Below are 16731 nucleotides of genomic sequence, written 5' to 3' on the forward strand. Positions count from 1 at the left end.
TGACATTGCCGTGTGAATACGGATCGCTATTTAGAAATCGCCTGCCGAAATTCCTCGGTCATGCTACTGCAAAAAGTCTTCGACCACGACGAGACTCGAACTCGCAATCTTCTGATTCGAAGTCAGACGCCTTATCCATTAGGCCACGCGGTCTTAGCAATACATTCGGGCAAAATAGAACTTAAACATCGCAAATCTGGATAGTGGCATTTTGCCTTCTCTCTGAATAATCTGCTCTTGACGTAATCAAAAATGGTCAAGAAACACAATACAAAATGTGCTAGCCTTATGAATCGAATTCGAACGTATATCGTATATATATGCTTTATAATACATTTACATTATTACTGGGCTCGATATTAACAATGAAACATTTCTGAGATTTTGGCGCCAACATTGTTTTCACACTAAAGGTGACAGAATTTGTGGCTTTTCAATATAAAATCAATGGAACTGATAAAATAGTTTTGCATTTGTTCTTTAGATGTAACAAATAGCCATGGGCAAACAGGTTGACGCAAAAATAACTATCGCACTAATTAACCGCTTCTTACAAACGACACCCATTTCTTTACAATTGGTATACATCTGCCCGGCTAGCTCAGTCGGTAGAGCACGAGACTCTTAATCTCGGGGTCGTGGGTTCGAGCCCCACGTTGGGCGGTTAATTTTTATTGTATCGTTTGACAATTTGTAGAAGACGGAAAAATACACGATAACTGCAATCTAGTGAGTTTTATATTTGCCACCTAATGTTTATTAGACATAAATCGATTTCATAAACGGTGGTCTATAAAAGTGCACGAGATCCTGCTTTCATTTTACTTGATCGCAGCCGTACCCGTGAATTTCGTGCAAAAAGTGTCTTTTGCAAAATCAAAACACGAAATCGGACTCTGCATGCCGATTCCATTGAAGATCTGTTTCAAGATCGCGCATTCAATTTACGCCTTATATTTCTACATCGAAACGAGTGTGGTTGATCTGATCAGATATACAAAAGATGTAAATATATATAGTGACTGCATTTTATTTCTCATTTCAGGAAGAAGAAAAAAGTATTTGCAAAGATATCTTATATTTGTTGATCGAAAACTTGTGCTGACTTTGACATTGCCGTGTGAATACGGATCGCTATTTAGAAATCGCCTGCCGAAATTCCTCGGTCATGCTACTGCAAAAAGTCTTCGACCACGACGAGACTCGAACTCGCAATCTTCTGATTCGAAGTCAGACGCCTTATCCATTAGGCCACGCGGTCTTAGCAATACATTCGGGCAAAATAGAACTTAAACATCGCAAATCTGGATAGTGGCATTTTGCCTTCTCTCTGAATAATCTGCTCTTGACGTAATCAAAAATGGTCAAGAAACACAATACAAAATGTGCTAGCCTTATGAATCGAATTCGAACGTATATCGTATATATATGCTTTATAATACATTTACATTATTACTGGGCTCGATATTAACAATGAAACATTTCTGAGATTTTGGCGCCAACATTGTTTTCACACTAAAGGTGACAGAATTTGTGGCTTTTCAATATAAAATCAATGGAACTGATAAAATAGTTTTGCATTTGTTCTTTAGATGTAACAAATAGCCATGGGCAAACAGGTTGACGCAAAAATAACTATCGCACTAATTAACCGCTTCTTACAAACGACACCCATTTCTTTACAATTGGTATACATCTGCCCGGCTAGCTCAGTCGGTAGAGCACGAGACTCTTAATCTCGGGGTCGTGGGTTCGAGCCCCACGTTGGGCGGTTAATTTTTATTGTATCGTTTGACAATTTGTAGAAGACGGAAAAATACACGATAACTGCAATCTAGTGAGTTTTATATTTGCCACCTAATGTTTATTAGACATAAATCGATTTCATAAACGGTGGTCTATAAAAGTGCACGAGATCCTGCTTTCATTTTACTTGATCGCAGCCGTACCCGTGAATTTCGTGCAAAAAGTGTCTTTTGCAAAATCAAAACACGAAATCGGACTCTGCATGCCGATTCCATTGAAGATCTGTTTCAAGATCGCGCATTCAATTTACGCCTTATATTTCTACATCGAAACGAGTGTGGTTGATCTGATCAGATATACAAAAGATGTAAATATATATAGTGACTGCATTTTATTTCTCATTTCAGGAAGAAGAAAAAAGTATTTGCAAAGATATCTTATATTTGTTGATCGAAAACTTGTGCTGACTTTGACATTGCCGTGTGAATACGGATCGCTATTTAGAAATCGCCTGCCGAAATTCCTCGGTCATGCTACTGCAAAAAGTCTTCGACCACGACGAGACTCGAACTCGCAATCTTCTGATTCGAAGTCAGACGCCTTATCCATTAGGCCACGCGGTCTTAGCAATACATTCGGGCAAAATAGAACTTAAACATCGCAAATCTGGATAGTGGCATTTTGCCTTCTCTCTGAATAATCTGCTCTTGACGTAATCAAAAATGGTCAAGAAACACAATACAAAATGTGCTAGCCTTATGAATCGAATTCGAACGTATATCGTATATATATGCTTTATAATACATTTACATTATTACTGGGCTCGATATTAACAATGAAACATTTCTGAGATTTTGGCGCCAACATTGTTTTCACACTAAAGGTGACAGAATTTGTGGCTTTTCAATATAAAATCAATGGAACTGATAAAATAGTTTTGCATTTGTTCTTTAGATGTAACAAATAGCCATGGGCAAACAGGTTGACGCAAAAATAACTATCGCACTAATTAACCGCTTCTTACAAACGACACCCATTTCTTTACAATTGGTATACATCTGCCCGGCTAGCTCAGTCGGTAGAGCACGAGACTCTTAATCTCGGGGTCGTGGGTTCGAGCCCCACGTTGGGCGGTTAATTTTTATTGTATCGTTTGACAATTTGTAGAAGACGGAAAAATACACGATAACTGCAATCTAGTGAGTTTTATATTTGCCACCTAATGTTTATTAGACATAAATCGATTTCATAAACGGTGGTCTATAAAAGTGCACGAGATCCTGCTTTCATTTTACTTGATCGCAGCCGTACCCGTGAATTTCGTGCAAAAAGTGTCTTTTGCAAAATCAAAACACGAAATCGGACTCTGCATGCCGATTCCATTGAAGATCTGTTTCAAGATCGCGCATTCAATTTACGCCTTATATTTCTACATCGAAACGAGTGTGGTTGATCTGATCAGATATACAAAAGATGTAAATATATATAGTGACTGCATTTTATTTCTCATTTCAGGAAGAAGAAAAAAGTATTTGCAAAGATATCTTATATTTGTTGATCGAAAACTTGTGCTGACTTTGACATTGCCGTGTGAATACGGATCGCTATTTAGAAATCGCCTGCCGAAATTCCTCGGTCATGCTACTGCAAAAAGTCTTCGACCACGACGAGACTCGAACTCGCAATCTTCTGATTCGAAGTCAGACGCCTTATCCATTAGGCCACGCGGTCTTAGCAATACATTCGGGCAAAATAGAACTTAAACATCGCAAATCTGGATAGTGGCATTTTGCCTTCTCTCTGAATAATCTGCTCTTGACGTAATCAAAAATGGTCAAGAAACACAATACAAAATGTGCTAGCCTTATGAATCGAATTCGAACGTATATCGTATATATATGCTTTATAATACATTTACATTATTACTGGGCTCGATATTAACAATGAAACATTTCTGAGATTTTGGCGCCAACATTGTTTTCACACTAAAGGTGACAGAATTTGTGGCTTTTCAATATAAAATCAATGGAACTGATAAAATAGTTTTGCATTTGTTCTTTAGATGTAACAAATAGCCATGGGCAAACAGGTTGACGCAAAAATAACTATCGCACTAATTAACCGCTTCTTACAAACGACACCCATTTCTTTACAATTGGTATACATCTGCCCGGCTAGCTCAGTCGGTAGAGCACGAGACTCTTAATCTCGGGGTCGTGGGTTCGAGCCCCACGTTGGGCGGTTAATTTTTATTGTATCGTTTGACAATTTGTAGAAGACGGAAAAATACACGATAACTGCAATCTAGTGAGTTTTATATTTGCCACCTAATGTTTATTAGACATAAATCGATTTCATAAACGGTGGTCTATAAAAGTGCACGAGATCCTGCTTTCATTTTACTTGATCGCAGCCGTACCCGTGAATTTCGTGCAAAAAGTGTCTTTTGCAAAATCAAAACACGAAATCGGACTCTGCATGCCGATTCCATTGAAGATCTGTTTCAAGATCGCGCATTCAATTTACGCCTTATATTTCTACATCGAAACGAGTGTGGTTGATCTGATCAGATATACAAAAGATGTAAATATATATAGTGACTGCATTTTATTTCTCATTTCAGGAAGAAGAAAAAAGTATTTGCAAAGATATCTTATATTTGTTGATCGAAAACTTGTGCTGACTTTGACATTGCCGTGTGAATACGGATCGCTATTTAGAAATCGCCTGCCGAAATTCCTCGGTCATGCTACTGCAAAAAGTCTTCGACCACGACGAGACTCGAACTCGCAATCTTCTGATTCGAAGTCAGACGCCTTATCCATTAGGCCACGCGGTCTTAGCAATACATTCGGGCAAAATAGAACTTAAACATCGCAAATCTGGATAGTGGCATTTTGCCTTCTCTCTGAATAATCTGCTCTTGACGTAATCAAAAATGGTCAAGAAACACAATACAAAATGTGCTAGCCTTATGAATCGAATTCGAACGTATATCGTATATATATGCTTTATAATACATTTACATTATTACTGGGCTCGATATTAACAATGAAACATTTCTGAGATTTTGGCGCCAACATTGTTTTCACACTAAAGGTGACAGAATTTGTGGCTTTTCAATATAAAATCAATGGAACTGATAAAATAGTTTTGCATTTGTTCTTTAGATGTAACAAATAGCCATGGGCAAACAGGTTGACGCAAAAATAACTATCGCACTAATTAACCGCTTCTTTACAAACGACACCCATTTCTTTACAATTGGTATACATCTGCCCGGCTAGCTCAGTCGGTAGAGCACGAGACTCTTAATCTCGGGGTCGTGGGTTCGAGCCCCACGTTGGGCGGTTAATTTTTATTGTATCGTTTGACAATTTGTAGAAGACGGAAAAATACACGATAACTGCAATCTAGTGAGTTTTATATTTGCCACCTAATGTTTATTAGACATAAATCGATTTCATAAACGGTGGTCTATAAAAGTGCACGAGATCCTGCTTTCATTTTACTTGATCGCAGCCGTACCCGTGAATTTCGTGCAAAAAGTGTCTTTTGCAAAATCAAAACACGAAATCGGACTCTGCATGCCGATTCCATTGAAGATCTGTTTCAAGATCGCGCATTCAATTTACGCCTTATATTTCTACATCGAAACGAGTGTGGTTGATCTGATCAGATATACAAAAGATGTAAATATATATAGTGACTGCATTTTATTTCTCATTTCAGGAAGAAGAAAAAAGTATTTGCAAAGATATCTTATATTTGTTGATCGAAAACTTGTGCTGACTTTGACATTGCCGTGTGAATACGGATCGCTATTTAGAAATCGCCTGCCGAAATTCCTCGGTCATGCTACTGCAAAAAGTCTTCGACCACGACGAGACTCGAACTCGCAATCTTCTGATTCGAAGTCAGACGCCTTATCCATTAGGCCACGCGGTCTTAGCAATACATTCGGGCAAAATAGAACTTAAACATCGCAAATCTGGATAGTGGCATTTTGCCTTCTCTCTGAATAATCTGCTCTTGACGTAATCAAAAATGGTCAAGAAACACAATACAAAATGTGCTAGCCTTATGAATCGAATTCGAACGTATATCGTATATATATGCTTTATAATACATTTACATTATTACTGGGCTCGATATTAACAATGAAACATTTCTGAGATTTTGGCGCCAACATTGTTTTCACACTAAAGGTGACAGAATTTGTGGCTTTTCAATATAAAATCAATGGAACTGATAAAATAGTTTTGCATTTGTTCTTTAGATGTAACAAATAGCCATGGGCAAACAGGTTGACGCAAAAATAACTATCGCACTAATTAATTGTAGAAGACGGAAAAATACACGATAACTGCAATCTAGTGAGTTTTATATTTGCCACCTAATGTTTATTAGACATAAATCGATTTCATAAACGGTGGTCTATAAAAGTGCACGAGATCCTGCTTTCATTTTACTTGATCGCAGCCGTACCCGTGAATTTCGTGCAAAAAGTGTCTTTTGCAAAATCAAAACACGAAATCGGACTCTGCATGCCGATTCCATTGAAGATCTGTTTCAAGATCGCGCATTCAATTTACGCCTTATATTTCTACATCGAAACGAGTGTGGTTGATCTGATCAGATATACAAAAGATGTAAATATATATAGTGACTGCATTTTATTTCTCATTTCAGGAAGAAGAAAAAAGTATTTGCAAAGATATCTTATATTTGTTGACCGAAAACTTGTGCTGACTTTGACATTGCCGTGTGAATACGGATCGCTATTTAGAAATCGCCTGCCGAAATTCCTCGGTCATGCTACTGCAAAAAGTCTTCGACCACGACGAGACTCGAACTCGCAATCTTCTGATTCGAAGTCAGACGCCTTATCCATTAGGCCACGCGGTCTTAGCAATACATTCGGGCAAAATAGAACTTAAACATCGCAAATCTGGATAGTGGCATTTTGCCTTCTCTCTGAATAATCTGCTCTTGACGTAATCAAAAATGGTCAAGAAACACAATACAAAATGTGCTAGCCTTATGAATCGAATTCGAACGTATATCGTATATATATGCTTTATAATACATTTACATTATTACTGGGCTCGATATTAACAATGAAACATTTCTGAGATTTTGGCGCCAACATTGTTTTCACACTAAAGGTGACAGAATTTGTGGCTTTTCAATATAAAATCAATGGAACTGATAAAATAGTTTTGCATTTGTTCTTTAGATGTAACAAATAGCCATGGGCAAACAGGTTGACGCAAAAATAACTATCGCACTAATTAACCGCTTCTTACAAACGACACCCATTTCTTTACAATTGGTATACATCTGCCCGGCTAGCTCAGTCGGTAGAGCACGAGACTCTTAATCTCGGGGTCGTGGGTTCGAGCCCCACGTTGGGCGGTTAATTTTTATTGTATCGTTTGACAATTTGTAGAAGACGGAAAAATACACGATAACTGCAATCTAGTGAGTTTTATATTTGCCACCTAATGTTTATTAGACATAAATCGATTTCATAAACGGTGGTCTATAAAAGTGCACGAGATCCTGCTTTCATTTTACTTGATCGCAGCCGTACCCGTGAATTTCGTGCAAAAAGTGTCTTTTGCAAAATCAAAACACGAAATCGGACTCTGCATGCCGATTCCATTGAAGATCTGTTTCAAGATCGCGCATTCAATTTACGCCTTATATTTCTACATCGAAACGAGTGTGGTTGATCTGATCAGATATACAAAAGATGTAAATATATATAGTGACTGCATTTTATTTCTCATTTCAGGAAGAAGAAAAAAGTATTTGCAAAGATATCTTATATTTGTTGATCGAAAACTTGTGCTGACTTTGACCCTGCTTTGACATTGCCGTGTGAATACGGATCGCTATTTAGAAATCGCCTGCCGAAATTCCTCGGTCATGCTACTGCAAAAAGTCTTCGACCACGACGAGACTCGAACTCGCAATCTTCTGATTCGAAGTCAGACGCCTTATCCATTAGGCCACGCGGTCTTAGCAATACATTCGGGCAAAATAGAACTTAAACATCGCAAATCTGGATAGTGGCATTTTGCCTTCTCTCTGAATAATCTGCTCTTGACGTAATCAAAAATGGTCAAGAAACACAATACAAAATGTGCTAGCCTTATGAATCGAATTCGAACGTATATCGTATATATATGCTTTATAATACATTTACATTATTACTGGGCTCGATATTAACAATGAAACATTTCTGAGATTTTGGCGCCAACATTGTTTTCACACTAAAGGTGACAGAATTTGTGGCTTTTCAATATAAAATCAATGGAACTGATAAAATAGTTTTGCATTTGTTCTTTAGATGTAACAAATAGCCATGGGCAAACAGGTTGACGCAAAAATAACTATCGCACTAATTAACCGCTTCTTACAAACGACACCCATTTCTTTACAATTGGTATACATCTGCCCGGCTAGCTCAGTCGGTAGAGCACGAGACTCTTAATCTCGGGGTCGTGGGTTCGAGCCCCACGTTGGGCGGTTAATTTTTATTGTATCGTTTGACAATTTGTAGAAGACGGAAAAATACACGATAACTGCAATCTAGTGAGTTTTATATTTGCCACCTAATGTTTATTAGACATAAATCGATTTCATAAACGGTGGTCTATAAAAGTGCACGAGATCCTGCTTTCATTTTACTTGATCGCAGCCGTACCCGTGAATTTCGTGCAAAAAGTGTCTTTTGCAAAATCAAAACACGAAATCGGACTCTGCATGCCGATTCCATTGAAGATCTGTTTCAAGATCGCGCATTCAATTTACGCCTTATATTTCTACATCGAAACGAGTGTGGTTGATCTGATCAGATATACAAAAGATGTAAATATATATAGTGACTGCATTTTATTTCTCATTTCAGGAAGAAGAAAAAAGTATTTGCAAAGATATCTTATATTTGTTGATCGAAAACTTGTGCTGACTTTGACATTGCCGTGTGAATACGGATCGCTATTTAGAAATCGCCTGCCGAAATTCCTCGGTCATGCTACTGCAAAAAGTCTTCGACCACGACGAGACTCGAACTCGCAATCTTCTGATTCGAAGTCAGACGCCTTATCCATTAGGCCACGCGGTCTTAGCAATACATTCGGGCAAAATAGAACTTAAACATCGCAAATCTGGATAGTGGCATTTTGCCTTCTCTCTGAATAATCTGCTCTTGACGTAATCAAAAATGGTCAAGAAACACAATACAAAATGTACTAGCCTTATGAATCGAATTCGAACGTATATCGTATATATATGCTTTATAATACATTTACATTATTACTGGGCTCGATATTAACAATGAAACATTTCTGAGATTTTGGCGCCAACATTGTTTTCACACTAAAGGTGACAGAATTTGTGGCTTTTCAATATAAAATCAATGGAACTGATAAAATAGTTTTGCATTTGTTCTTTAGATGTAACAAATAGCCATGGGCAAACAGGTTGACGCAAAAATAACTATCGCACTAATTAACCGCTTCTTACAAACGACACCCATTTCTTTACAATTGGTATACATCTGCCCGGCTAGCTCAGTCGGTAGAGCACGAGACTCTTAATCTCGGGGTCGTGAGTTCGAGCCCCACGTTGGGCGGTTAATTTTTATTGTATCGTTTGACAATTTGTAGAAGACGGAAAAATACACGATAACTGCAATCTAGTGAGTTTTATATTTGCCACCTAATGTTTATTAGACATAAATCGATTTCATAAACGGTGGTCTATAAAAGTGCACGAGATCCTGCTTTCATTTTACTTGATCGCAGCCGTACCCGTGAATTTCGTGCAAAAAGTGTCTTTTGCAAAATCAAAACACGAAATCGGACTCTGCATGCCGATTCCATTGAAGATCTGTTTCAAGATCGCGCATTCAATTTACGCCTTATATTTCTACATCGAAACGAGTGTGGTTGATCTGATCAGATATACAAAAGATGTAAATATATATAGTGACTGCATTTTATTTCTCATTTCAGGAAGAAGAAAAAAGTATTTGCAAAGATATCTTATATTTGTTGATCGAAAACTTGTGCTGACTTTGACCCTGCTTTGACATTGCCGTGTGAATACGGATCGCTATTTAGAAATCGCCTGCCGAAATTCCTCGGTCATGCTACTGCAAAAAGTCTTCGACCACGACGAGACTCGAACTCGCAATCTTCTGATTCGAAGTCAGACGCCTTATCCATTAGGCCACGCGGTCTTAGCAATACATTCGGGCAAAATAGAACTTAAACATCGCAAATCTGGATAGTGGCATTTTGCCTTCTCTCTGAATAATCTGCTCTTGACGTAATCAAAAATGGTCAAGAAACACAATACAAAATGTGCTAGCCTTATGAATCGAATTCGAACGTATATCGTATATATATGCTTTATAATACATTTACATTATTACTGGGCTCGATATTAACAATGAAACATTTCTGAGATTTTGGCGCCAACATTGTTTTCACACTAAAGGTGACAGAATTTGTGGCTTTTCAATATAAAATCAATGGAACTGATAAAATAGTTTTGCATTTGTTCTTTAGATGTAACAAATAGCCATGGGCAAACAGGTTGACGCAAAAATAACTATCGCACTAATTAACCGCTTCTTACAAACGACACCCATTTCTTTACAATTGGTATACATCTGCCCGGCTAGCTCAGTCGGTAGAGCACGAGACTCTTAATCTCGGGGTCGTGGGTTCGAGCCCCACGTTGGGCGGTTAATTTTTATTGTATCGTTTGACAATTTGTAGAAGACGGAAAAATACACGATAACTGCAATCTAGTGAGTTTTATATTTGCCACCTAATGTTTATTAGACATAAATCGATTTCATAAACGGTGGTCTATAAAAGTGCACGAGATCCTGCTTTCATTTTACTTGATCGCAGCCGTACCCGTGAATTTCGTGCAAAAAGTGTCTTTTGCAAAATCAAAACACGAAATCGGACTCTGCATGCCGATTCCATTGAAGATCTGTTTCAAGATCGCGCATTCAATTTACGCCTTATATTTCTACATCGAAACGAGTGTGGTTGATCTGATCAGATATACAAAAGATGTAAATATATATAGTGACTGCATTTTATTTCTCATTTCAGGAAGAAGAAAAAAGTATTTGCAAAGATATCTTATATTTGTTGATCGAAAACTTGTGCTGACTTTGACATTGCCGTGTGAATACGGATCGCTATTTAGAAATCGCCTGCCGAAATTCCTCGGTCATGCTACTGCAAAAAGTCTTCGACCACGACGAGACTCGAACTCGCAATCTTCTGATTCGAAGTCAGACGCCTTATCCATTAGGCCACGCGGTCTTAGCAATACATTCGGGCAAAATAGAACTTAAACATCGCAAATCTGGATAGTGGCATTTTGCCTTCTCTCTGAATAATCTGCTCTTGACGTAATCAAAAATGGTCAAGAAACACAATACAAAATGTGCTAGCCTTATGAATCGAATTCGAACGTATATCGTATATATATGCTTTATAATACATTTACATTATTACTGGGCTCGATATTAACAATGAAACATTTCTGAGATTTTGGCGCCAACATTGTTTTCACACTAAAGGTGACAGAATTTGTGGCTTTTCAATATAAAATCAATGGAACTGATAAAATAGTTTTGCATTTGTTCTTTAGATGTAACAAATAGCCATGGGCAAACAGGTTGACGCAAAAATAACTATCGCACTAATTAACCGCTTCTTACAAACGACACCCATTTCTTTACAATTGGTATACATCTGCCCGGCTAGCTCAGTCGGTAGAGCACGAGACTCTTAATCTCGGGGTCGTGGGTTCGAGCCCCACGTTGGGCGGTTAATTTTTATTGTATCGTTTGACAATTTGTAGAAGACGGAAAAATACACGATAACTGCAATCTAGTGAGTTTTATATTTGCCACCTAATGTTTATTAGACATAAATCGATTTCATAAACGGTGGTCTATAAAAGTGCACGAGATCCTGCTTTCATTTTACTTGATCGCAGCCGTACCCGTGAATTTCGTGCAAAAAGTGTCTTTTGCAAAATCAAAACACGAAATCGGACTCTGCATGCCGATTCCATTGAAGATCTGTTTCAAGATCGCGCATTCAATTTACGCCTTATATTTCTACATCGAAACGAGTGTGGTTGATCTGATCAGATATACAAAAGATGTAAATATATATAGTGACTGCATTTTATTTCTCATTTCAGGAAGAAGAAAAAAGTATTTGCAAAGATATCTTATATTTGTTGATCGAAAACTTGTGCTGACTTTGACATTGCCGTGTGAATACGGATCGCTATTTAGAAATCGCCTGCCGAAATTCCTCGGTCATGCTACTGCAAAAAGTCTTCGACCACGACGAGACTCGAACTCGCAATCTTCTGATTCGAAGTCAGACGCCTTATCCATTAGGCCACGCGGTCTTAGCAATACATTCGGGCAAAATAGAACTTAAACATCGCAAATCTGGATAGTGGCATTTTGCCTTCTCTCTGAATAATCTGCTCTTGACGTAATCAAAAATGGTCAAGAAACACAATACAAAATGTGCTAGCCTTATGAATCGAATTCGAACGTATATCGTATATATATGCTTTATAATACATTTACATTATTACTGGGCTCGATATTAACAATGAAACATTTCTGAGATTTTGGCGCCAACATTGTTTTCACACTAAAGGTGACAGAATTTGTGGCTTTTCAATATAAAATCAATGGAACTGATAAAATAGTTTTGCATTTGTTCTTTAGATGTAACAAATAGCCATGGGCAAACAGGTTGACGCAAAAATAACTATCGCACTAATTAACCGCTTCTTACAAACGACACCCATTTCTTTACAATTGGTATACATCTGCCCGGCTAGCTCAGTCGGTAGAGCACGAGACTCTTAATCTCGGGGCCCCACGTTGGGCGGTTAATTTTTATTGTATCGTTTGACAATTTGTAGAAGACGGAAAAATACACGATAACTGCAATCTAGTGAGTTTTATATTTGCCACCTAATGTTTATTAGACATAAATCGATTTCATAAACGGTGGTCTATAAAAGTGCACGAGATCCTGCTTTCATTTTACTTGATCGCAGCCGTACCCGTGAATTTCGTGCAAAAAGTGTCTTTTGCAAAATCAAAACACGAAATCGGACTCTGCATGCCGATTCCATTGAAGATCTGTTTCAAGATCGCGCATTCAATTTACGCCTTATATTTCTACATCGAAACGAGTGTGGTTGATCTGATCAGATATACAAAAGATGTAAATATATATAGTGACTGCATTTTATTTCTCATTTCAGGAAGAAGAAAAAAGTATTTGCAAAGATATCTTATATTTGTTGATCGAAAACTTGTGCTGACTTTGACATTGCCGTGTGAATACGGATCGCTATTTAGAAATCGCCTGCCGAAATTCCTCGGTCATGCTACTGCAAAAAGTCTTCGACCACGACGAGACTCGAACTCGCAATCTTCTGATTCGAAGTCAGACGCCTTATCCATTAGGCCACGCGGTCTTAGCAATACATTCGGGCAAAATAGAACTTAAACATCGCAAATCTGGATAGTGGCATTTTGCCTTCTCTCTGAATAATCTGCTCTTGACGTAATCAAAAATGGTCAAGAAACACAATACAAAATGTGCTAGCCTTATGAATCGAATTCGAACGTATATCGTATATATATGCTTTATAATACATTTACATTATTACTGGGCTCGATATTAACAATGAAACATTTCTGAGATTTTGGCGCCAACATTGTTTTCACACTAAAGGTGACAGAATTTGTGGCTTTTCAATATAAAATCAATGGAACTGATAAAATAGTTTTGCATTTGTTCTTTAGATGTAACAAATAGCCATGGGCAAACAGGTTGACGCAAAAATAACTATCGCACTAATTAACCGCTTCTTACAAACGACACCCATTTCTTTACAATTGGTATACATCTGCCCGGCTAGCTCAGTCGGTAGAGCACGAGACTCTTAATCTCGGGGTCGTGGGTTCGAGCCCCACGTTGGGCGGTTAATTTTTATTGTATCGTTTGACAATTTGTAGAAGACGGAAAAATACACGATAACTGCAATCTAGTGAGTTTTATATTTGCCACCTAATGTTTATTAGACATAAATCGATTTCATAAACGGTGGTCTATAAAAGTGCACGAGATCCTGCTTTCATTTTACTTGATCGCAGCCGTACCCGTGAATTTCGTGCAAAAAGTGTCTTTTGCAAAATCAAAACACGAAATCGGACTCTGCATGCCGATTCCATTGAAGATCTGTTTCAAGATCGCGCATTCAATTTACGCCTTATATTTCTACATCGAAACGAGTGTGGTTGATCTGATCAGATATACAAAAGATGTAAATATATATAGTGACTGCATTTTATTTCTCATTTCAGGAAGAAGAAAAAAGTATTTGCAAAGATATCTTATATTTGTTGATCGAAAACTTGTGCTGACTTTGACATTGCCGTGTGAATACGGATCGCTATTTAGAAATCGCCTGCCGAAATTCCTCGGTCATGCTACTGCAAAAAGTCTTCGACCACGACGAGACTCGAACTCGCAATCTTCTGATTCGAAGTCAGACGCCTTATCCATTAGGCCACGCGGTCTTAGCAATACATTCGGGCAAAATAGAACTTAAACATCGCAAATCTGGATAGTGGCATTTTGCCTTCTCTCTGAATAATCTGCTCTTGACGTAATCAAAAATGGTCAAGAAACACAATACAAAATGTGCTAGCCTTATGAATCGAATTCGAACGTATATCGTATATATATGCTTTATAATACATTTACATTATTACTGGGCTCGATATTAACAATGAAACATTTCTGAGATTTTGGCGCCAACATTGTTTTCACACTAAAGGTGACAGAATTTGTGGCTTTTCAATATAAAATCAATGGAACTGATAAAATAGTTTTGCATTTGTTCTTTAGATGTAACAAATAGCCATGGGCAAACAGGTTGACGCAAAAATAACTATCGCACTAATTAACCGCTTCTTACAAACGACACCCATTTCTTTACAATTGGTATACATCTGCCCGGCTAGCTCAGTCGGTAGAGCACGAGACTCTTAATCTCGGGGTCGTGGGTTCGAGCCCCACGTTGGGCGGTTAATTTTTATTGTATCGTTTGACAATTTGTAGAAGACGGAAAAATACACGATAACTGCAATCTAGTGAGTTTTATATTTGCCACCTAATGTTTATTAGACATAAATCGATTTCATAAACGGTGGTCTATAAAAGTGCACGAGATCCTGCTTTCATTTTACTTGATCGCAGCCGTACCCGTGAATTTCGTGCAAAAAGTGTCTTTTGCAAAATCAAAACACGAAATCGGACTCTGCATGCCGATTCCATTGAAGATCTGTTTCAAGATCGCGCATTCAATTTACGCCTTATATTTCTACATCGAAACGAGTGTGGTTGATCTGATCAGATATACAAAAGATGTAAATATATATAGTGACTGCATTTTATTTCTCATTTCAGGAAGAAGAAAAAAGTATTTGCAAAGATATCTTATATTTGTTGATCGAAAACTTGTGCTGACTTTGACCCTGCTTTGACATTGCCGTGTGAATACGGATCGCTATTTAGAAATCGCCTGCCGAAATTCCTCGGTCATGCTACTGCAAAAAGTCTTCGACCACGACGAGACTCGAACTCGCAATCTTCTGATTCGAAGTCAGACGCCTTATCCATTAGGCCACGCGGTCTTAGCAATACATTCGGGCAAAATAGAACTTAAACATCGCAAATCTGGATAGTGGCATTTTGCCTTCTCTCTGAATAATCTGCTCTTGACGTAATCAAAAATGGTCAAGAAACACAATACAAAATGTGCTAGCCTTATGAATCGAATTCGAACGTATATCGTATATATATGCTTTATAATACATTTACATTATTACTGGGCTCGATATTAACAATGAAACATTTCTGAGATTTTGGCGCCAACATTGTTTTCACACTAAAGGTGACAGAATTTGTGGCTTTTCAATATAAAATCAATGGAACTGATAAAATAGTTTTGCATTTGTTCTTTAGATGTAACAAATAGCCATGGGCAAACAGGTTGACGCAAAAATAACTATCGCACTAATTAACCGCTTCTTACAAACGACACCCATTTCTTTACAATTGGTATACATCTGCCCGGCTAGCTCAGTCGGTAGAGCACGAGACTCTTAATCTCGGGGTCGTGGGTTCGAGCCCCACGTTGGGCGGTTAATTTTTATTGTATCGTTTGACAATTTGTAGAAGACGGAAAAATACACGATAACTGCAATCTAGTGAGTTTTATATTTGCCACCTAATGTTTATTAGACATAAATCGATTTCATAAACGGTGGTCTATAAAAGTGCACGAGATCCTGCTTTCATTTTACTTGATCGCAGCCGTACCCGTGAATTTCGTGCAAAAAGTGTCTTTTGCAAAATCAAAACACGAAATCGGACTCTGCATGCCGATTCCATTGAAGATCTGTTTCAAGATCGCGCATTCAATTTACGCCTTATATTTCTACATCGAAACGAGTGTGGTTGATCTGATCAGATATACAAAAGATGTAAATATATATAGTGACTGCATTTTATTTCTCATTTCAGGAAGAAGAAAAAAGTATTTGCAAAGATATCTTATATTTGTTGATCGAAAACTTGTGCTGACTTTGACATTGCCGTGTGAATACGGATCGCTATTTAGAAATCGCCTGCCGAAATTCCTCGGTCATGCTACTGCAAAAAGTCTTCGACCACGACGAGACTCGAACTCGCAATCTTCTGATTCGAAGTCAGACGCCTTATCCATTAGGCCACGCGGTCTTAGCAATACATTCGGGCAAAATAGAACTTAAACATCGCAAATCTGGATAGTGGCATTTTGCCTTCTCTCTGAATAATCTGCTCT

At 37.9% G+C, this 16731-nt stretch overlaps 28 non-coding genes across 28 annotated transcripts; 12 read left to right on the forward strand and 16 right to left on the reverse strand.

Annotated features, from left to right (window-relative positions):
* Positions 1–80: 80 nt before the first annotated feature.
* On the reverse strand, positions 81–153 carry Trnar-ucg (transfer RNA arginine (anticodon UCG)). The gene has a single exon. It is a non-coding gene; the product is annotated as a tRNA-Arg (tRNA).
* A 437-nt stretch (positions 154–590) lies between these two features.
* Trnak-cuu (transfer RNA lysine (anticodon CUU)) lies at positions 591–663 on the forward strand. Its single transcript has one exon. It is a non-coding gene; the product is annotated as a tRNA-Lys (tRNA).
* A 525-nt stretch (positions 664–1188) lies between these two features.
* On the reverse strand, positions 1189–1261 carry Trnar-ucg (transfer RNA arginine (anticodon UCG)). The gene has a single exon. It is a non-coding gene; the product is annotated as a tRNA-Arg (tRNA).
* Positions 1262–1698: 437 nt separating this feature from the next.
* Positions 1699–1771, forward strand: Trnak-cuu (transfer RNA lysine (anticodon CUU)). Its single transcript has one exon. It is a non-coding gene; the product is annotated as a tRNA-Lys (tRNA).
* Positions 1772–2296: 525 nt separating this feature from the next.
* Positions 2297–2369, reverse strand: Trnar-ucg (transfer RNA arginine (anticodon UCG)). Its single transcript has one exon. It is a non-coding gene; the product is annotated as a tRNA-Arg (tRNA).
* A 437-nt stretch (positions 2370–2806) lies between these two features.
* Positions 2807–2879, forward strand: Trnak-cuu (transfer RNA lysine (anticodon CUU)). The gene has a single exon. It is a non-coding gene; the product is annotated as a tRNA-Lys (tRNA).
* A 525-nt stretch (positions 2880–3404) lies between these two features.
* On the reverse strand, positions 3405–3477 carry Trnar-ucg (transfer RNA arginine (anticodon UCG)). The gene has a single exon. It is a non-coding gene; the product is annotated as a tRNA-Arg (tRNA).
* A 437-nt stretch (positions 3478–3914) lies between these two features.
* Trnak-cuu (transfer RNA lysine (anticodon CUU)) lies at positions 3915–3987 on the forward strand. Its single transcript has one exon. It is a non-coding gene; the product is annotated as a tRNA-Lys (tRNA).
* A 525-nt stretch (positions 3988–4512) lies between these two features.
* Positions 4513–4585, reverse strand: Trnar-ucg (transfer RNA arginine (anticodon UCG)). Its single transcript has one exon. It is a non-coding gene; the product is annotated as a tRNA-Arg (tRNA).
* Positions 4586–5023: 438 nt separating this feature from the next.
* On the forward strand, positions 5024–5096 carry Trnak-cuu (transfer RNA lysine (anticodon CUU)). Its single transcript has one exon. It is a non-coding gene; the product is annotated as a tRNA-Lys (tRNA).
* A 525-nt stretch (positions 5097–5621) lies between these two features.
* On the reverse strand, positions 5622–5694 carry Trnar-ucg (transfer RNA arginine (anticodon UCG)). The gene has a single exon. It is a non-coding gene; the product is annotated as a tRNA-Arg (tRNA).
* An 887-nt stretch (positions 5695–6581) lies between these two features.
* Trnar-ucg (transfer RNA arginine (anticodon UCG)) lies at positions 6582–6654 on the reverse strand. The gene has a single exon. It is a non-coding gene; the product is annotated as a tRNA-Arg (tRNA).
* Positions 6655–7091: 437 nt separating this feature from the next.
* On the forward strand, positions 7092–7164 carry Trnak-cuu (transfer RNA lysine (anticodon CUU)). The gene has a single exon. It is a non-coding gene; the product is annotated as a tRNA-Lys (tRNA).
* Positions 7165–7700: 536 nt separating this feature from the next.
* On the reverse strand, positions 7701–7773 carry Trnar-ucg (transfer RNA arginine (anticodon UCG)). The gene has a single exon. It is a non-coding gene; the product is annotated as a tRNA-Arg (tRNA).
* A 437-nt stretch (positions 7774–8210) lies between these two features.
* Trnak-cuu (transfer RNA lysine (anticodon CUU)) lies at positions 8211–8283 on the forward strand. The gene has a single exon. It is a non-coding gene; the product is annotated as a tRNA-Lys (tRNA).
* A 525-nt stretch (positions 8284–8808) lies between these two features.
* Trnar-ucg (transfer RNA arginine (anticodon UCG)) lies at positions 8809–8881 on the reverse strand. Its single transcript has one exon. It is a non-coding gene; the product is annotated as a tRNA-Arg (tRNA).
* Positions 8882–9927: 1046 nt separating this feature from the next.
* Positions 9928–10000, reverse strand: Trnar-ucg (transfer RNA arginine (anticodon UCG)). Its single transcript has one exon. It is a non-coding gene; the product is annotated as a tRNA-Arg (tRNA).
* Positions 10001–10437: 437 nt separating this feature from the next.
* On the forward strand, positions 10438–10510 carry Trnak-cuu (transfer RNA lysine (anticodon CUU)). The gene has a single exon. It is a non-coding gene; the product is annotated as a tRNA-Lys (tRNA).
* Positions 10511–11035: 525 nt separating this feature from the next.
* Positions 11036–11108, reverse strand: Trnar-ucg (transfer RNA arginine (anticodon UCG)). The gene has a single exon. It is a non-coding gene; the product is annotated as a tRNA-Arg (tRNA).
* A 437-nt stretch (positions 11109–11545) lies between these two features.
* Trnak-cuu (transfer RNA lysine (anticodon CUU)) lies at positions 11546–11618 on the forward strand. Its single transcript has one exon. It is a non-coding gene; the product is annotated as a tRNA-Lys (tRNA).
* Positions 11619–12143: 525 nt separating this feature from the next.
* On the reverse strand, positions 12144–12216 carry Trnar-ucg (transfer RNA arginine (anticodon UCG)). Its single transcript has one exon. It is a non-coding gene; the product is annotated as a tRNA-Arg (tRNA).
* A 1022-nt stretch (positions 12217–13238) lies between these two features.
* On the reverse strand, positions 13239–13311 carry Trnar-ucg (transfer RNA arginine (anticodon UCG)). The gene has a single exon. It is a non-coding gene; the product is annotated as a tRNA-Arg (tRNA).
* A 437-nt stretch (positions 13312–13748) lies between these two features.
* Trnak-cuu (transfer RNA lysine (anticodon CUU)) lies at positions 13749–13821 on the forward strand. The gene has a single exon. It is a non-coding gene; the product is annotated as a tRNA-Lys (tRNA).
* Positions 13822–14346: 525 nt separating this feature from the next.
* Trnar-ucg (transfer RNA arginine (anticodon UCG)) lies at positions 14347–14419 on the reverse strand. The gene has a single exon. It is a non-coding gene; the product is annotated as a tRNA-Arg (tRNA).
* Positions 14420–14856: 437 nt separating this feature from the next.
* Trnak-cuu (transfer RNA lysine (anticodon CUU)) lies at positions 14857–14929 on the forward strand. Its single transcript has one exon. It is a non-coding gene; the product is annotated as a tRNA-Lys (tRNA).
* Positions 14930–15465: 536 nt separating this feature from the next.
* On the reverse strand, positions 15466–15538 carry Trnar-ucg (transfer RNA arginine (anticodon UCG)). The gene has a single exon. It is a non-coding gene; the product is annotated as a tRNA-Arg (tRNA).
* A 437-nt stretch (positions 15539–15975) lies between these two features.
* Positions 15976–16048, forward strand: Trnak-cuu (transfer RNA lysine (anticodon CUU)). The gene has a single exon. It is a non-coding gene; the product is annotated as a tRNA-Lys (tRNA).
* Positions 16049–16573: 525 nt separating this feature from the next.
* Trnar-ucg (transfer RNA arginine (anticodon UCG)) lies at positions 16574–16646 on the reverse strand. The gene has a single exon. It is a non-coding gene; the product is annotated as a tRNA-Arg (tRNA).
* Between the last annotated feature and the right edge of the window lie 85 nt (positions 16647–16731).

Source organism: Mytilus trossulus, chromosome 3 (genome assembly GCF_036588685.1).
Source record: "Mytilus trossulus isolate FHL-02 chromosome 3, PNRI_Mtr1.1.1.hap1, whole genome shotgun sequence".
NCBI classification, from domain to species: Eukaryota; Metazoa; Mollusca; class Bivalvia; order Mytilida; family Mytilidae; genus Mytilus; species Mytilus trossulus.